This window comes from Nannospalax galili, unplaced genomic scaffold (assembly GCF_000622305.1).
Source record: "Nannospalax galili isolate Female #2095 unplaced genomic scaffold, S.galili_v1.0 scaffold674, whole genome shotgun sequence".
NCBI classification, from domain to species: domain Eukaryota; kingdom Metazoa; phylum Chordata; class Mammalia; order Rodentia; family Spalacidae; genus Nannospalax; species Nannospalax galili.
Window position 1 is genome coordinate 1115794 of NW_008335202.1, and position 16885 is coordinate 1132678.

Genomic DNA, 16885 nt, shown 5'->3' on the forward strand with positions numbered 1-16885 from the left:
AAACCTCATTTAACTTTATGTCTTATAGGGTTTATACTGAGTACAATATTGTATAACTGTATTAATTCAACTCTAAACCTAAAAATTTACAACCAATTCTGAAAAAGATGCATCTTAGCTCAGAAAATTGTTATTAAATATGTCAATGTTGTTGTAATGAAATGCTTCTTCTAAATACGTGGTTATTTCAGTAGTTGAAATATAAGAACAGAGGGGAATAGAAATTTTGTCATTTCTGCCAAAATTTGTTATTTTGTAACTAACCTGTTTTCTTTTTCATTCAAGTATTATTTTTGACAGGGTCTCCCTAGTCCCAGCCTGGCTGGAAGTCACTATGTGGACCAGGCTGGCCTCAGTCTCAGAGATTCACCTGCCTCTGCTTCCCAAGGGCTGGAATTTAAAGCATGTACTACCATCCCTGGCTTAAATATTTCCTTTTCTTTAAAACTAGTTTTGACAGCTCTTTGCCAGTCATATGCTGCAATAGTCTTTGGGTTTCCTAATCCAAAGCACTAATGAAAAATATCAGATGATACTAAGAAAACAAGCCCAGGCTAACACAACTTTGGGCATCCCTTAAACCAATTCAGATAGGTCATGAATCTTACAGCAGAAGAGCATGCAGAGAACATCTGACCCTAGAAATGAAGATGGAGGGAGGCAGAGATCTAAGCAAAGTCCAGTCTTGCTGCAGGAGCTGGCCTCTCCCAGTAGGTCCTGACTGGGTGATTTCCAAACACCAGAATATGTTTGATTCATGGGCACATTTTACATCTTGCTTCAGGCAGATATGAACATGCACATGGGACCCTTGGCTACACATCAATTTCCAGATAGAAATAAACTACTGGCTGCTTATTTCTCTAGGAGGCTTGTTGATGATGTGGTGAGTGGGGCCATAAATATCTGCAAGAGATGAAAAGTCCACAGTAGGCACTCATTACCATGCTATCCGATTGCCTTTTCTCATAACAAACATCATCAATTTTGTTTACGGGGCTAGGAGAAAAGGTAGCCCTTGGCTCAGAGAATTGGGCTCATTAAAGCAATAGTAAAATAACCCCCACAAAAGAGTCTCAAGTAATGTGAAATAGAACAATATCAAAGTCTAGCCAGGGGTAGGAAGAGAAAGGAGAGTAATAAGATTTTCTCATTGGATAGAAGCATTTCCTTTTTACACAGGCATGCTACAATTTAGAATGTCAACAACAGCTATTTCCAGAAAATTGTTCTTGAATTCTAGAGTTATCAAAATCCTGTTCTAGATACAAAGGTAGCCTGGTGAAAGGGGTTTATAGTAAAAATTTCATCTAGCATGTAAGATTATTTATTTATTTTTGTTAAGAAACAAATGTGACCATGAATGACAGCTATTGTGATTAACTTTTTCTATAGTGTTACTTGAATCATTATCTTCTTTGTCTCATAGCCTTGACACAGATGTAATTATTTAGCCAGAAGGAGTTATATGTATTCATCTGTTATAATTATTAGGTCCCAGAGAGCCCTAGGTTATTAGTCCCAGAGGTGCTATCTTAACCAGATGGCCTAAGAGTTGTGCACAGCTCTGCTGAGTGGGAGACTAGTGAGTCACTGTGTGATTCTATCCTTTTGTGTGGGTAGAAAGTTGTTTAACTTGAACCTAGCATAGGCAATTAAAGATATCACTCTGGAACACTTTTAACAGAACCCTTAGTTCTCTAAGATTCTAAAATGGTTACGAGTTGGATAATGGAAGTGTTCTCTGGTTCTTGATAAACTCTACCCTCTGTTAACAATACTCATTGGTGACAATGGTTGAATAATTCTTGCTGATTAATTTTGGATATCCATGTAGTAGTTTGGCATATATTGGCTTGCTGGCCGACCCATGAAGATACTATAGTGCACAGAGAAGCAGCAAATGCATTCCCCCTATATTATGTGAAAGGATATGTTAGTCACTTTTTTTCTTTTTGGTCTTTTTGAGACAGGGTCTCCCTGTAGCCCCAGCTGGCCTGGAACTCACTATGTAGACCAGGCTGGCCTTGAACTCACAGACATCTGCTTGCCTCTGCCTCCCAAGTCCTGGGATTAAAGGCATGTGCCACCACACCTGGCTGTTAGTTACTTTCTATCACTGTGACAAAATGCCTGAGGAAACACCTTCAAAGGAGGAAAATTTATCTTGACTCATGGTTTCAGAAGATTTATTTAGTCCATGACTAAGCTGGCTCCCTTGTTATAGGCCTTTGGTAAGAACATCATGAAGGTAGGAGTATGTGACAGAGGAGGCTGTTCTCCTCATGATGGTGGGGGGGCGGGGAGAGAGAGAGAGAGAGAGAGAGAGAGAGAGAGAGCGAGAAAGAGAGAGGATACCAAGGACAAGATAGACCTTCAAAGGCCCTTCAGTGACCTACTTCCTCCAAATAGGCTCTACCACCTAACATTCCATTCAGATATGAACTCATCAATGAGCTAATCCACTGAGTAAGTTACCCCTCAATAACACCACCACCTAGGAACCAAGCCTTCAATACACAAGCCTTTGGAAGGATACTTCAGTTTGAAACCATAACAAAGGGTTTTCTGATTTTTTCACGAATAAGATATCAAATCTGATGCAGAGTATAACAAATTACTCCAACCTGTACAGACTTAAAATAATTCCTGCCATTCGGGAATCTGCATATAGTTCAATTGCGTACTGCAAGCTTGAACTGCCTCTTAATGTCACAGTCATGCTGAGGTTGTCATCTCAGACAATATCTCCACTGATAGTGGTAACTGGGGTCACTCATTCATATGGTTGTTTGCCAGGCTCAATCCCTTGGCAGTTGGGTTTTTCCACAGAGTTGACTCATAATATGGCCTCTGGCTTTCCAGAGGGCCTGTGCTGAAAGACAGGGTTAGGGGAGGGAGAGAGCACAAGGCAAATAGAAGCCAGTGTTTTTTATAACTTAGTCTCAAAAGTGACGTGTTAGCAGGGAGCCAATAAGCCCAACTCACGCTGTAGAGGGAGGGGTTTCACAAGGACATGACGACTATCAGGTGGTGGGTTTCACTAGGGGTAGTGGTTGCCAACAGTATAGGATACATTGAGTGGAAATGGTAAGGCCTCATGCCCTGCCTTGTGTGCTCAACTAAGGGCTTCTGGGAAGAACATGGCCTTTAGCTTGGTAATGCAGGCAAATCCTAAAGGCTACATAGCGGGAGGCTGCAGGTAACCGCACACTTTGGGGTTACTTTTCTCTCTGCAAGGAGTTCTGAGGGGCTCACCTTTATGGTTGGAGTTAGTTATGAACATATTTAACTTTTATAAAAAGCATTTGGTAAGACTTAGTAATATTTTTAAAACTACATTAAAGCTACTTGATAATGTTTGGCTTAAAATTTTGATAACCATGCTACAACGTGGATGAAACTTGAGAACACCATGCTAAGAGAAATAAGTGAGTCACAAAAAGTCAAATGCTGCAGTGCTCCAGTAATTAAAGCTTTAAAATATTATGTGTGGTGGGGGTGAGTACAGGTGTGTGCCATGGCACCGATACGGAGGTCAGAGGACGACTTTCAGGAGTCAGTTTGCACCTCGCACTGTGAGTTCCATGGACCAAACTCAGGTTGTCAGACTTGAACAGCAAGTGCTTTTACCTGCTGAGCCATCTCACTGGTTGTATTCCATTTATATAAGGTGTGTAAAGCAGCTGCACTCTTAGAAAGGGTGAGTGCCAGGGGCTGGGGGTGGGGTATGGGAAAGAAGCTGCTGTTCCGTGTACCTAGAGTTTCAGTTTTGCAACATGAAAGACATCCAGAAAGCTATTTTATAACAAGGTGCACATAGTCAACACCACTTAAAAATGTTTGAGATAGTTTTTATGTTACGTTTTTACTAATCATTTTTTTATAATCATTCTTTTAAAAAATTTTTTTTAATGGAACACTTGAAGCAAGAAGTAACTAGCATGTATGAGGCCCATTGTTTGATGTCCTGCACTGAAAAGAAGATAAAGAGAATCTTCATTTTTATTCTGGCCTGCAGAACATCTGTTTCCCTCAGACTGACACACTTTCTGCACTAAGTAGAGCCACTTGACCTTGGCAGTTTTATTTTATGTCCATTTTATTGCAAAACTCTGATTTTAATTGACCTGAATCTTAACTGTAAATTGTATCCCACCTGGTTTGAAGCTGAGGAAGTTTCCCTTTCCTTCATCCAACCTGGGTGAATGGAGAGGAGACTGGGTTGGGGGTGGGGTGGGGAGGGACTCGGGAATGGCAATGTAGCCAAATTTAAATCCAGCAATGTAAGAGTGTGCCTCACAAGGCAGGAATAATCTACTGCCCTAAAGGAGATTAACTACAAGGGCTAGAGAGATGGCTCAGAGGTTAAGAATGCTTACTACTCTTCCAGAGGACCTGAGTTTAATTCCCAGCACCCACATAGTGTCCTTAACTCCAGTTCTAGGGGATCCAATGTCCTCTTCTGGATTCTGCCTGCACTAGGCACACATGTGGTGCGGTTATGTACATGCAGGCAAAACACTCATACACATAATAAATAAATAAGTAAATAAATAAAATATTTTTTAAAAATACAGCCTGCAGCAGACACATCTAGACTTTTTATTTGATTCAGGAGGAAAATCATGTAACGGATCCTCTTGTGTAAGTTTTAATTGTCACATAATAAGTGGTCAAACAGAACAGTACACATTCAGAAATACTACCTGACACCTTCAACTCATTTCAAAACTTTCATTGAGAACACCAGACCCACCAGGTTCTATTATTCTCTTTAAAACTCGAGCTAGTTCAGCAGGCAAAGGCACCTGCTGCCAAGCTGGACAACCTGCATTTGATCCCCAGGACCCATATGGTGAAAGGAGAGAACCAACTCCTACAAGTTGTCCTCTGTTCTTCACCATGTGTGCTATGGCACATGTGTGTGCATGTTCACACATATACACACAATAAATATAAATAATAAATACATAAATGTTTTTAAAAGGTTAAATGCTTGACAAGAGAGACAGATGGAAGAGTTTGAGTTACACATATCAGAGAAAACTGGTTGTATATAGAAAATACCATTATTGATAAAACAGTGGTTTTTTGTTTTTGTTTTGTTCTTGTTTTTTTAGTTTGTTTTTGTTTTTTGAGACGGGGTCTCCCTGTAGCCCCAGCTGGCCTGAAATTCACTACGTAGACCAGGGTGGCCTCCAACTCACAGAGAGCCACTGGCCTCTGCCTCCTGAGTGCTGGGATTAAAGGCCTGTGACACCACACCCAGGACAGGAGATTCCCTATACTTGGTAAGAGTAGACATGCAAGCTCTTATCTCAAAAAACTTTCTTGGTGATAGGGTGCAATTATGTATGTGGATAAAGCACTAAATTTGAGCATGGCACATACCAAGAATTCAACAGACGTTAGTTGCAATTATTGTCTCTTTATCCATGTGAATTTGATCTCTTCTGGGTTTGACTACACTCTTAAGTCTACCTGGATACTTTGCAAAATGTGCTCATTATGAACGTGTGGAGAAGATCAGTTTAAACTTATCACCAATGCCAATGGGAAACAAAAAGCAGTTCAAAGATCTGGTAATGATGGCATTGGGTCACCCTTACACTGGAAGACAGAATGTTAGGATGGACACGTGTGTTTGTGCTGTTGCCGTAAAGCTCCTGTGCGGGTTTTGAAATGATTCTTCTAAAGGATATGAATGGAGTTTTTCTTCATGCCTACTCTTGAAATATGCTACAGATGCTATGAAAAAATAAGAACAAGAAGTGGGAGGCAAAATTCTTAGATGGATGTGAGATTTATGATACTTCTCAGAGATAAGCCAGTGGTAACTTTCTTAAGATGGTTAAGTGGCTAAAGAGAAAAGCAAATGATTCTTATCTGATACTCCAAGCTTCTGCTTTTTTATTGTTGAACATTTCCCTACAAAGTTTAAGGAGACATGAGCTCAGAAGCCCCCACATCCCTTTGGAGTTGCAAGCTGGTTTCACCAACAGGGTTAGCTTTCAAATACTACAAAATACTGAGAAAATAACTTGAAAGGATGAAAGTCTGTGCTGGGGATAGAGTGGTGATAGAGCAATTGCCTAGCATGCGTGAAGCCTTGAGTCCAATCCCCAGTACTGTTTAAGAAAAAAGGAGGAGGAATGTTTCGGCTCAGGTTTTTAGAAATTTGCACACGTGGTGGCAGAGTAAATCATGATAGAAATGCATGGCTGAGGAAGCCTGCTTACTTCTGGTAGCCGGGAAGCACAGAGTCCAAATATTTCCTTCAAGGGCATGCCCCCCAGTAAGCTAACACCTTCTTATAAAGCCCCACCTCCTAAAGGCTCCACCATTCCCTAGTGGTTTACATGGGCCTTTGGTGAGCATTTGAGATCCAAACAGTAACAAACAAGGACTAATAATTTGGGAGCCTTGAATAAAACTTTAAATGGTGAAATCAAATTTTATTTGGACTGTTTAGATTACTAAGTTTGACCCCTTCTCCTGGCCAATCTCTCCAGGCACTGGACACTGTATTCCTGCCATTCACTTCTACATTTCTCTTCCTTAAAACACAGACCTAGAAAAACAATGCTCTAAGACATGCAACTAGTCTGTACTTTCTCCTCAGCCATCTTTGAATTCTAGTTTCATATCTGAGAAACCATTCACTCCCTGGCACTGGACATTTCTAAAAAAGGAGCTCTCCAGTTGGAAGGGTTTCTCTCATTTAGCCATATGGTAACCATTTCCACTAAAAGATAGCTAGGAATCATTTGGAAACAAAGTCCACTATCCTCAGATGCTCACATGGTGGCTGCTGTGCCCTCCAGAGGTATGCAGCATGACTGCCACCAGCACAGAGCTCTTAAAATAGATCTAAGACTCTTTCAAACTCAACAGTCCACCTTCCCCTTGGCTTGTTCCTTTCTCAGGTCTTCAAATCATTCCCCTGTTCACAAATCTTATATTACTTTTGGGCCACATGCCTCTGAGAATGACGCCCCTTGAATGAAATGTTGACTCGTAAGTGTGGTGTGACACAGCTGGGTAGGGCAGTGATGGCTACAAGGCACATGATCCTCCCCCAGAAGCTCATGGAGAGAACCTACTACTGAGCCATCTTGGGATGATTAAGATATCCAAGCTGTCATTTTAATCTTCCTTGCTTTGCAGTTTCAGAGAGAACTTGATAGCACCCTGCTCTAACTCCCTAATTTTAATTAAAAAGCTTGTCCTTCTCACTCAAAATTCTGCCCAAGAATCAAAATATTCCCAGACTGTAGATCAACTTTGTTGAACATATTTAGCTATGGATATTCAAAGTTATGTAGCAGTTTATGAAATGAGCTGCTTCAAACACATCATGTTGGATTCTTTTTTCTTGCCCTATGACCATCCTGGGCACATAACATCTGTTTCTGGTCTCTCTCAGCATTTACAGATATTATAACTACTCCCATCTCTACATTTGTACCAAGCCCAAGCCCAAACTTACTTCAGCAGACCAGTAGTGTGTGTGTTTGGGGGGTTATGGGGGGGAGTTGTGAAGATTTATATCAATTATCAACTTGACATAACCTAGAATCACCTTGGAGACAAATCTCTGGGTGTGTCTGTGAGGACATTTCTAGATTATGTTAATTAAGGTGGGGAGACCCACCCTAACTGTGGGAGTGTCATTCCATAGGCTGGGGTCCCAGGCTGCATAGAAAGTGGAGCAATGGGATTCATCTCTGCTTAAATGTGGACACAATGTCACCACCTGCCTGTGACATGCTCCAGTCCTGTGCCATCCCTGCAGTGAGGGATTGTACTCTCAAACTGTGAGCCAAAATAAGTTCTTCCTCCTGTAACTTTCTTCTTGTCAGATATTTTGTCTCAGCAACGACAAAAATAACATCCACAACATTGGTACCAAGAAGTGGCACCATTGCTGTGATGAACCTAACCATGTGTTTCTTAGACTTTTGGAACCTGCCTGCAAGAAGAGTTTGGAATTTGGAGCTAGAAAAATCCTTCAGTATTGTAAGCAGAGCTAAATGGGCTGTTCTCATTGGAAACTGGAATACAAAAATGCCAAGAGAAAGGCAGACAGTGGAGGCGCAGCTCATGAAGCTTCCGTGGGGAACAAGGACTCTATTGAGAACTGGGCTAGGGGCCATTCATGTGATCTTGGGTCAAAGAATCTGCCTTTGTCCTGAAATCTTGAATTAACTTGAATTTAAAGATAAAGGACTAATTCGTTTGTCAGAGAAAATTTCAAGACAGGATAGTATTCAGGCTGTGTTAGAGTTACTGCTCACTGTTCTCATCCAGGATAACAGTGAGACAGAAAAAGTGAATCAGAAAGATAAGAAAAATGTGGTTTGGTAAGGGACCTATGTAAGCCAGATTAAAGTTTTGGAGAAAGAGAGCACAGATAACAAAGTATCTGTAATTGCTAAAGACATTAGCACTATTGTAGAGAAACCTGGTGCTCTGTAATGGGATAACAGGAAAGATGCCCTCAGGTTAAGCCCCACTCATAGAAGGCTATATCTTGGCAATATGCAAATTCATTTGGAAGGATATAATCTATACTGAAAATGCCACTTCGAGGGACTCCCTCTTCCTAGAAAGCAACTTTCCACAACAGTTTTTTCCCCAGAGCCAGCACACAAATATCAATGCAACTATGGTCCAAGGGGCCAGGCTCCATCTTAAATAGACAGCAGAACTTGGTAGCATCATCTAATACAACATGTAATTTATAGGTATGAAAGGTGCAAGAATGAGGGAGGTCTTGTACCACAGTTCTAAAGAACTGCTTAGGCTAGGCAGTGTGTGGCAATGTCAGAGTTCCTGCAAGGAGGCCCTAAGAGGACATTGCTTGAAGCTGTGAAGGTGAAGCTTAAATATCAATGGAGGCCTCAAGATGTTAGAGGTGCCAGGACCATGGGACATCTACTAAGGGAGCTACAGGTATGGGTGGAATGGAGCCAGCCTAAGAAATAGGTTATGTATTATTAGGGTTCCAAACAGCAGCAGCTTCCCCCCCTCCCCAACAGGGACCTATGGACTTTTGGAGCTCGAAAAAGGGAACTGAGCTGATAAGCACCTTGGCCTTTGAAGTCAAGGGAAACAAACTCTGCTGAGAAGCAGCCTGCCTTTCCTCTGATCTCCAAAGACAAGATAAGCAGATTCTACCCGTTAACCAGAGATTTTAGAAGCTGTTTAACACAACAGCTTTTCCCTTAAGAGGGAAAAAGTAAACACTTCCAGACCCAGATCTTGCCTGGCAGACTGAACGGAGCCAGGTTTACAAGCCCTGCTTTTCCTGTTTCCCCCTGCTTGATTTTTCCCCAAAACTCACCTCCCCCTCTGTTTACTGGCTACTCTTAGTTTCATCTAGGAACAACCCGTGGGCTGACATCTTTCCCTTCCCTGAGGGAAACATGTCCCGTGTGAAATAAAGCTGTATCCCACTGAGAGTTCTGTCTGTGCCTCGGTGCCTCCTCCACCCGCTCGCTCTCCACCCCAACTTTTTACCTATCATGTATGCTGCAGGCAACAGAGTTGGAGGTGTGGTGCTACCCAAGAGATTCTATGACAAGCCCCAGATGTTACACATGGGCTGTAGGATTTGGTGTTTGCCCTGCGGAATTTCAGTCTTGCTTTGGTCCAATGTTTCCTTACTATGACCTCATTCTTCTATTTGAAATGGGAATTTTTACTCTGTGCCATTGTATGTTGGAAGTTTTTGATTGTACAGGAGCTCAGTTAAAAGAGAGTGCCTGAGTCTCAGAAGAAACTCTGCATTTGCACTTTTGAAGATCGTTGGAAGTGTTAAAGACCGTGGGACTTTTGAAGTCAGAGTCAATCCATTTTCTAGCATGAGATGGCCATGAGCTTATCAAAGGGTAGAAGGTATGGCTTAAAAATGATATTTGGCTATCATGTTGACAAGGGGTGGAATTGTGACGGATGTGAACTTGACAGGATCTAGAATCACCTTGGAGACAAATATTCAGTCATGACTGTGAATTTCTACATTAGGTTAATTAACTGAGGCAGGTACACTCACCCTAACTATGTGAATTACCATTCCTTGGACTGGGGTCCAAGACTGCATAAAAAGAAAGCTAGCTGAGCACTGGCATTCATCTCTTTCTGCTTCATGAATACAGAGCAATGTGACCAGCTGCCTCACAGCTTGCTGCCATGCTACCCCTGGAATGTATGAGTGTGCCCTGAACTGTGAGCCAAGGTAAGCCTGTCTTCCCTCAAGTGTCTTCTTGTCAGGTATTTTGTCACAACAGTGAGGAAAAGTAACTAACAGAAGTTTAGACTGACTTTTGAGGATGATGGCAGGCAGAAACCATCCTGTCCTTCACCTCAGCTGTTTATAATTTTCTCTTAAGCATCAGAGATTCTTTGTTATGCAGATTGTCCAAATTCTGGGCTCCCTCTCTGAGGGTCTTTTGAGGACCTCCTCGTGCCAGGAACCTTCTCATTGCACTGTTTTCTGGCCCAGGTACCAGTTTCTGTCTGATTTCTTGTGACTCCTTCTTAGGTCTATTCCCACCTTCATCCCAACAGGTGTCTTCTTGGGCTGGACTTTTTGAAGATGGTTGGAGCCTGATGGCCCTTTGTGGTGTCGCTTTGGCCCATGAGAAATAACCTCCTTCACTACCATTGGTAGAAGCACTGCTGGCAGCTCTAACAGGTCCCTTACCTCATACTCTTCAAGGTAAGAATCAGGCACCAATTTATATGCTCTTCTGTAAAGTGAAGTTAGTGGGAGCCCATCAGTTTGGACTGAGCTCCTGCACTAGGCCCAAGAGACCAAAGCAAAATGGAGTTACTTGGGCTGTCATTCCATACAACCAGGCCAAAACCAAGTTGTTTATCTTACTATCTTACCTTATCAGAAATGGGGTAGTAAGATGGCAAATCTTCAAAAAAAAAAAAAAAAAAAAAAAACAATTTTAGCTAGTAAGACCAACGCCCCTCTGCAAGAAATTGAACCTTTGCAAGAAATGGAACTTGAAAAGAAATTAACTTGCTTTTTTCCTGGTTTTGCTTTCTTTAGCTCTTTTCTGCGTATAAAGTTAAACTCCTCTGTTTAGTTCTTTGGAGCACTTTTTAAGGAATTAGTGTTTCCCAATCCTAGAATCACAAATAAACCCAAGTAAGTCTTTAGTGCTGGGTATGCTAACAAGTACCCATAGTCACAGATATTCTGGGGACATAGGTCAGATTGTCTTACCTTGGTCTCTTAACATTCCCTCCTTGGCGTCTTTCCCTCTAAAACATTTTATTGCAGCCTGAAAGCTCTTTTAGCAAAGTCCTCATTGATTAATCTGCTTTATAGTGTTTCTTCATTGAAATACTCATTCTGTGTGTGTATGTATGTACGTGTGTGCACACAGGCAGACCAGAGGTTGGCATCCAGTGTCTTCCTTGATCACTCTCCACTGTATTCATTGATGTGGGGTCTCTTCATTCAAACTGGAGCTCACTGATTTGGTTAGAATGGCTAGCCAGTGAGCTCTAGGGATCCTCCTGTCTCTGCTTCCCCAAAGCTGGTATAACAGGCTGTACCACCATGCCCAGCTTTTTACGTGGGTGTGTGGTGATCCAAATGCACAAGTCCTTATGCTTGCAACTAAACCACCTCCTCAGCTCCAATATTCTCATGTTTTCCTGCATGTATGTTATGCTCAATAAAGAAGCTTATTTAAGCCTCTTCAAATTAATCTTACTTTACTCCAGCTTCAAGTCACATTACTATAACTGACGATTTGAGACATAGACACATATATGGGGGAACCTCTTATCTACAGAGGACAGAACACAGAGAACAAAAGATGAAGGCTGCTTCTGTACACCCTGGAGAGCCTAACAGGAACCAATCATTCTCAAGGACTCCCAGATGCATGGATAGAAATGTGGTATTTATGTGCCTTGAGATTTGATACTACTTGGCATTTATGTCTTTGTATTTGTTGAACATGCTTTTAGAATTAGAGACAAAGGGGGCTGGAGAGATGGCTCAGCAGCTAATAACTGAGCACTAGCCGCTCTTGCAGAAGACCTGGGTTTGAATCCTGGTACCTAACATGGTGGCTAACAACCATACAACCATCTGTAACTCCAGTTCCAGGGATCCAATGCCTTCCTCTGTCCTCCACACACACTGCATGATATGGGTGTGCTTATGTACATGCAGGCATAACACTCATACACATAAAAATATAAATAAATAAATAAAATAGAATAAATATATAAAAAAGGAATTGGAGACAAATGTGAACTCTGTTTTGAAATAAAAAACAGATGTCTAGGGCTAGAGGGATGGCTCAGTGGTTAAGAGCACTGGTTGCTCTTCCAGAGGACATGAGTTCACATGGTGGTTAAGAACCATCTGTAACTCCAGTTCCAGGGGATCTGATGCCCTCTTCTAGCCTCTTCAGGCTTTGCATGACATGGGTGCACTCATGTACATGCAGGCAAAACACATCAAATAAAAATAAATAAGGGACTGGAGAGATAGCTTAGCAGTTAAGAGCACTGATTGCTCTTGCAGAGGACCCGGGTTTGATTCCCAGCACCCACATGGCAGCTACGAACCATCCTTAACTCCAGTTCCAGGGGAATCCAAAGCCCTCTTCTGACCTTCACGGCGTTGCATGACATAGGTGCGCTCACATACATGTAGGCAATACACTCGTACACATAAAATAAAAATAATAAATAAAATATTAAAATAAATAAATAGAAAAGAACAGATAGTTAAATGATGGATGACTATTACATCCAGTGGGATTTTTTGCATAGCCTGTTTCTTAAATACTGTGCTTCAGATGGTGTCACGTGCCTTAGACTTTTTGAATCTTCCCGTTCACCAAATGCTCCCTCAGAGAATGTATCTTGTCTCAAAAGAAACAAAAACTTCCCACTTTGAAGATGATGATTTCTACACTTCAAAGATCATGATTTCTAGGTCTCCTGCTAGTGTCTTAGCAATTGGTTTAGAGACCGTAGCTCCCCAGCCCCATGATTCTGGGAACCAGTAGGGATACCTATGCCTTGGTTGACAATCCATGCCTAGCCTAGAGCAAAGCTTTTAATCTCATTGCTTGCCTTGAAGGTCAAGCTGTATCCTTTATTGTCACTCCTGGGCATTTTCTCTTTAAAGTAGAAAGACAGTGAGAAGGTCATCCCTGAAGATGCTCTTGGTGGTTTAACAGAAGGCACAACAGCTGTGTTCTGTGAAATAAGCAACTTTCCCAAACGTCGGCTCTTACTCATAGGAATTTTCACAAGGAGGATAAAAACAAAAACAAAAAACTCCCTTTATAGGTACAACGGGTTAACCAAATTTTCAGATCATTCATTTTGGCATATGCCATTATCATGTAATCCAAAAGGTAGAAAAGTGTAGTCGAATGACTTCCAAAGGAGATTATAAGAATTTTCTCACAGGTTGGAGATTTTCTGATGAGTTACAAAATGAATTTCGCTCACAGGGGCAAACCTGTCTCATAATCCTGGATGCATTATTTTAAAAGGTTTTTTTTTTGTTTTTTTTTAAAGCCCAGTTACTTTATCCACAATGATTTTGACGTTTTATCAGCATGCAATTAAAAATCCTTTGTCTAAAGCTCTGGCTCTAAATTCTCGAGCAGATAAAAGCTCAGAATGAACCGCGTTCGGCGTTTCAGAAAGAAATTACTTTGACATCTGTGGTGGCCCAAACGGCAGGAGCGAGCAGTCCGGTGCTGCCCCCTATTGGGATGATGCAGAAACGTACAGATGCAGCTTGTTTCCCCGGAAAGCTGGCCATGAAGTATCTCCACGGACTTCCTTGGGAATAATCTGGCATCTATTAAAACAGACTCTTCTCTCCACGGCTAAGCCATCGGGAGAAAAAGTGGAAATTAAATTTTCTGAGATTCATTCGGTGGATGCTGTGGTCTGAATGCTTGTGTTTGCCCAAAAGCTGTATGTTGAATACTAACCCCCAAAGTGATGGCATTTGGAAGTGGAGTTCTTGGGAGGTAGACGGTGAAAACGGAACTCATGAGCAGCATTAGTACCCTAGGAAAAAGAGGATGGGCTCTCTGTTTTTGACACTTGAGGCAAAAAGAAAGACAAATCCAAAGAAAATAATTTCTATTATTTATTTATTTTTATGAGACAAGGTCTTATTATGTAGCACTGGCTGGCCTCAAACTTTCTATGTAGACCAGGCTGGCCTTGAACTCACAGAGATTCTTTTGCCTCTGTCTCTGGCATGCTGGAACTAAAGGCATGTGCCACCAAAATCTTTTCTAGAACTCAATTGGCCAGCACCTAGATCTTGGACCTCCCAACTTCCAGAACTGTGAGAAATAAATGTTTGCTGTCACACAGCCTGTGGCATTTTACTAAAGTAGCCCCACCTGACTAAGATAGTGGGTCAAATAAAGTGAGGGGAAAATGAAGGGAGAAAAAGTGAGAGAATCACACATTCAAAAGGTAACTTGAATAGTTAAGTACAACACTCTGTGTAATGAGAGACAAATGTCCTGAATTCCAGATTAGGAGCAGTAAGGACACAAGAAGGAATGCAGCGGGTGGCATCTTTCTCTGTTGATTCGGTGGATATCTGCAAATGGAGGAGTTTGCAAGCCAGCACTTGCTCTTCATCATGATGTAGGTAAAGTGAAACAGTACTTCTGTTTCATCTTAGACTAGAATGCCTAGCCTTGGAGGCATGGATGCCAGGCTTCCTTTTGTGATCAAGGATAAATGTGCACTTTAATCGGATAGTACTTGGGGCTGGAGAGATGGTTTAGTGGTTAAGATACTTGTTGCTCTTGCAGAGAGCCCAGGTTTGGTTCCTAGCACACATTCATTCACTGTACAGCTCACAACTACCTGTAACTCCAGTTCCAGGGCATCTGATGCCCTCTTCTGGCCTCAGTGGGCACTTCATGCATGTGGTGCACATACAAACAGGCACACACACATACACATAAAATAAATAAATAAAATTAATCTTATAGAGATTGAGAGATGACTCAGCAGTTAAAAGTGTGTACTGTTCCTCAGGAGGACCTGAGTTCAGTTCCCAGCACCCCACACTGGGTGGCTCATAGCAGCCTGTAACTCTAGTATTGCACTCACATGCACACACACTCACACATACACATGCACACACATAATTTAAAAAAAATAAAAGATATTTTAAATTTTTAAATCTTACAGGACTTCATTGAATCAGAGAAATATACAAAATGGGGAAAAACACTTTGAAACAGGACCAATTCACTTATTTCAATATATACAAATATCTGTGATGGCTCATGCCTTTAATCCCAGCACTTGGGAGGCAGAGGCAGGCAGATCTCTGTGAGATCAAGGCCAGCCTCATCTACATAGTGAGTTCCAGGCCAGCTGCAGCTGCAGGGAGACCCTGTCTCAAAAAGACAAATAAATAAATATTAAAAAATAAAAAAATGATCTGGGGCAGATCTCTGTGAGTTCAAGGCCAGCCTGGTCTACATAGTGAGTTCCAGGACAGCTGGAGCTACAAGGAGACCCTGCTTCAAAAAGACCAAAAAAAAGAAAAGTTTCAATATATACAGATATCTTTAGATATTATCTATTATCTTGATACAGACATTTAAGTTTTTTCTCCTTCTGTTATGCTTACTGTTATGTCTTAGCGATTGAGGGCCTGTCATTGCTGATTAGATGGGACTGTAAAGTATGCCTGGCTTTAGAAAAGGATAATAAAATTTGACCTACATGGGAACATAGACTGATACTGAAAAAATAGTCTTGGGAAAGTGCTTGACTTCCTGATTTTAGTAATTAAAATCATGTGACATAGGTCATAATCCCACAAAACTCAACGTTTCCACATTGCCTTTTATTCTGTGGTTTTTATTCCCTGAAACTCACTGTGCTCTCCCCTCTTGGACTAATAGCAGTAAGTAATAGAGAATCAATTACCAGTCCATAAAGCCCTACTTCATAAAGGGTTAGAAAAAAGCACCAGAGAAATCCATGAAGCCTGGAGTGTGAACTCAGGCTATCTCACATTAGTTGACTTCAAGTCAATGAGACAAAAAACCCAGTATTGATCATCTACTTTACCAACAGCTGTGTTTTATCTCCCCTTTCTGTGTGCCACAGTTGGGGTTAAACCAAACTTGCAGAGAAATACTATGCGAGATGTTTGGAAAACAAGACTGGCCGCTGAATGAACCCTTTCCTTCAATTCCTTGACAGATTTGTGCCAACTGACATCGGTAATATTAGTGTACCTGTGGAGCCCTGGGGTGGAACCAGGGCTGAGCTAAACCAGGGGAAGGTGTCTTGGTGAAGGCACATGACCTGGTTCTGACCTGTGAAATATGACAGCAAGAATGTTGGAACAAGAGCTGCCCGAGAAGAAAGTTCTGTTTGCCCATCATCCCTTTCTGCTTATGTGGGGTTGCCTGCTCTCTGTGAGGCTTGGGTGCCTGGACCTGGTGGTCACTTTATAGCCAAGTGCTGTTAATTCTGCCAGTGATACTGCTAAAAGCTGACCACTCCTGGAAAAACCTAGTTCTAAACTTCTTGTCCCTCAGGTGGAAGTCTCTGACTGAATATTCTGTCAGCTGCTACACATGTCTAAAGTCCAGTAGCAGGTAATGCCTCTTCACATGGGTGCCTGGAGAAATAGTAAGATTTGGCCATCCTGTCTTCTCTTAAGAAGCTTCAAGGAATAAAGTTCATTAAAACCTAAGGTATATAAGCAATATGCATTAAAGTGGGCTTCTGAAGATATGATTTGAAGGGTACCCAAACCATCCAGCTAGCATATGGAATGAATAAAAAAAGTAATTTCCTCATGTTTTTCAAGTCAGAAATT